Here is a 4,051-nt window from a genome sequence, read left to right on the forward strand (position 1 = left end):
CACTTTTCTGCGGCAAATGCCTTGGCGTTCTAGAAGTACATCTCGGTCTAGTTGTCAGTGTATTCGAGTAATCAACGCCCGTTCACATCACCGAACTTAGTCTTCATTCTCTACCCGATGTCCCCCTTTTGAGAAGCGACATTGATGACCACCTTCCTTCGGCCGAACGTGACGAACTATTTATTCTTCTACACTTCCTAACTTCATCATTAGACTGCTACGACACCACTTTGGGCCACACGTCGACTGTGTGTCTTGAGATCGACACCGGCGTGCACTTGCCGTTGCGACAGTGACCTTACCGCGTGTGCTTCACAAAACGCCGTGCCATTGATGAACAGATAGCGTACATGCTAGCAGGCAACGTCATTCGATCATCCTGAGTCCTGGGGCTCCGCTGTGGTTCTTGTTAAAAAGCACGGCTGTAATCGATTCTGTGTGAAATATCGCCGCCTGAACAAAATTACAAACTAGGACGTTTACCCGCGGCCTTGTATAGACGACGCCCTCGACTGCCTGCAGAGTGCCGTGTTTTTCTCGTCATAAGACTTGAAATTCAGCTACTGCCAAGTACCCATGGCCGACGCTGATCGTTGAAAGGTGGCTTTTACGAAGCCCGTTAGACTTTACGAGCGCACTTCATGCCGTGCGGTCTGTGCAATGCGCGGGCACATTCAAAAGAACGGTGGACAACGTATTGCTGAGCTTGAAAAGGAAAACGTGTCTCTGCTGCTTAGATGACATAGTCTTGTTTTGACATCATTTTGCAGCCCATATCAAACGCCTCGAACAAGTGCTAACATGCCTTGTCTCTGCTGGTCTGCAGCTTAACCTTCAGAAGTGCCACTTCACTGCACGAAAACTCATCATTCGAGGACACGTTGTTTCGAAAGACGGTGTCCTCCCGGACCCAGTAAAACTTCGTTCATACTTCGGCCGCTTCGTACAAAACTTTGCTTCCACCATTGCGCCCCTCACACAACTTCTCGGCGGCCGTAGAGACATACCCGAATGGTCCCCCGAGTGTGACAGCGCTTTCTGAACGTTACGTCAGGTCCTTACATCACCACCGATAATGGAGCACATTGACCCGAATGCGCACACTTGATCCACACTGATGGCAGTGGTGTTGGCTTAGGTGTGGCACTCGGTCAACAAAAGGAGGGCTTTGACGAATACGTGGTGACTTACGCGAGCCGTACACTGAAGAAGGCTGAAGTCAACAACTCCGTAACAGACAAAGAATGGGTAATCAGCAAATTTCGTCCTTACCTGTACGGTCGCCCTTTTCACATCGTAGCGGATCATCATTACCTGTGTTGGTTGTCGTCGCTAAAAGATCCCACCGGCCCTCTTTGTCACTGGGCACTCCGTCTATAAGAATATGATATCCGTGTTCTGTACCGATCTGGACGGAAGCATACCCACGCCGACGCTCTTTCAACATCCCCGTTACGTCGGATGTTGATAGCTTGTTCAAAACAGTCCTCAGCCTGACCTCTCTTGCAGTAACGGACAGGTTTGCTGAGCAGCGCAAAAACCCTTGGAATTCATGAGATCCTGGAATATTTGTCGCACTCACGGGCAACTCCAGTGCCTCGATCACTACGCCATCAAGCTGCCTACTGCACTGTTCATGACGAGCTCCTATACCGCCGCAAGTACTTTCCCGAAGGTTGAAAATGGCTAGTTGTGATTCCTCGCCACTTGCGGAAGGACATTTGTGCTACATTGCACACCGACGCGCAAAGTGCTCACGCTGCAATCCTGAAAACCCACGAACGCCTCGAACTTCACTACTACTGGCACGGGATGTATACCTCTATCGCCAAGCGAGGCCTTTCGACTGGGTAGGCATCGATTTCTATGGCCTACTCCCAAGCACGGCCGCCGGTAACCGCTAGATTATTGTCGTCGTTGATGACTTAGCGAGGTATGCCGAAACAGTTGCTCTACTGGCTTGCTCGGCTCGGAGCGTCGCGTCTTTTCTTCTACGCCGTTTTGTTCTTCGTCATGGTGCTCCTCCCGAACTACTGAGCGACAGAGGCTGCGTCTTCCTATGTGGTGTCGTGGAGGCCCTTTTAGCCGAGTGCCACGTAGTTGACCGAAAGAGCAAGTCCTACCACCCCCAGACTAATGGCCTGAGCGAAAGGTTTAAGCGAACACTTGGCGATAAGATCGCCATGTACGTCTCCTCGGACCACTCTAACTGGGACCTCGTTCTTCCTTTCGGGACGTTTTCTTATAAAACGGCCACGCACGCCACCACAGGATTCTCGGCGTTTTTTTTAGTCCACGGTCGTGAGTTTCCTCCATGCTGGATACAGTGCTTCTGTACCACCCTCACGCCTCCGAGTGTGCGCCATGTCTGACATCGCTCGACACGCCGAGGAATGTCGACAGCTGCCCCGACGATTTACATCGATAGAGCAGCCACACCGAACGGCGCGTCACGATGACTATATTAGAGATCTGACATTTACGAAAGGATCAGTTGCCATGCTTTCAGTACAATTCCCGGCTCCAAGTCTCCCGTCCAAAATACCCTCTCAATACCAGAGCCCTTACGAGTACTAAAAAACGTCACTGTGAACTATGTCCTTGAATCCGTGACGTCCACCCCGAACCGCAGACGTCGCGGTCAATAGACGGTTTACGTCCAGAGCCTGAAGCCATATTATGACCCGCTCTTCTTGTCTTGCCGGTAGGGTGCCAGGATGGCTCCCCTTTCCACCGGGGGGTAACGTAGTAAGGATGTTGCGCCTATGAGCTCACCCCTTCTGCGTTGACGCCACGCTAGCGGACAAACAAGTCCAGCCTTCTACAGGAGCGCCGATGATCTCGTTTATATATATAGTAAGGAAATGAGGGGCTCGTTGGGGAAATACAGAAAGATAAGTCGGCAGTCTACAACGCCAAAGGAGGCAGAGGGGTGTGGTTAGGCTCTTTTTTTTAGTACGGTTAATGAAGTTAATATTTTTTTTAAATATACGGAAGAAAGAAAGAGAGAAAAACACGCGCCCATATATATATACATATATATATATAACTTAGACAGCTGCTGATCACAAGAGTCAGTGACACCAAATCGTCTCGGAGCAACTCCATAACCAGTGATTGCCTCGCTCCTGTGGAGCTAAATCGCGAGACCGGAAATGACGCATCCGCTGACCTACATTCATCACGGAATGACTCGGCCGCTTGGCCTCCATTGAACTGCCTTCTTTGCAAAGTATTTCTGGCGCTCATGCTGCAAATTCTTCAAGCGCAAATGGCTCAACATCTCGCCAACGACCAAGCAACCAACGTTCTACTACACTGCCCGCAACGAGTCCAACTTCTAAGGATAAACTACAACCAATTCCTGTTCCAGTCAACCCAACCACCAGGTGCAACAATCCAGCAACCAACCAGTCACCTACCAATCAGCAACATGCGGAACTACAATCGACGACGAACGATTCCCCTTCCCAACCACCGTGCCTGCAACAGCAACCGCCCAGCTCAGGCGAAACTACTATTATTCAAGCTTCTTCTGCACCGACTGGTCTAGGCCGTCGCTACAACCTTCGAACACACAATTCCCGTGGACAGAAAGCATCAAGGACACAGTGACTACGAACTGCACATTCCGGTAAAATCTGCTGAAAATGTTCTGTATCTAGAGTATTCATGAGGATACGAAAAATTGTAGAAAAGCGCTTGCGGTGCCAAGTGCATATTTCTAAGCTAAACACCTATTGAAAGGCCGGTGTTGTACCCAAGGGCCTCCGAATTGCTGTAGAGCCTGCCATAACAAATATGTTTCCTCTTGACATTGCCGCACAGAATGAGGTACATTTAAATACGTCTTTTGGTTTGGTCCGCATTGCAATTCACCACCACGAACCTGTCCTAAAATCTCTTTGTAATTAGAATGCCAACTGATTTCCTACAATAAACTAGCGGAATACCAACAAAAAAAGTCGATTGAAATAGGTGCGATTGAGCGTAAGAAGCTTTTGAGAGGTAAAGTTATTGCACCTCATGTACCCCTTGAGATGCCCGCCGC

Source organism: Haemaphysalis longicornis, unplaced genomic scaffold (assembly GCF_048455015.1).
Source record: "Haemaphysalis longicornis isolate Haplotype H1 unplaced genomic scaffold, Haemaphysalis longicornis Haplotype H1 scaffold_13, whole genome shotgun sequence".
Taxonomy (NCBI): domain Eukaryota; kingdom Metazoa; phylum Arthropoda; class Arachnida; order Ixodida; family Ixodidae; genus Haemaphysalis; species Haemaphysalis longicornis.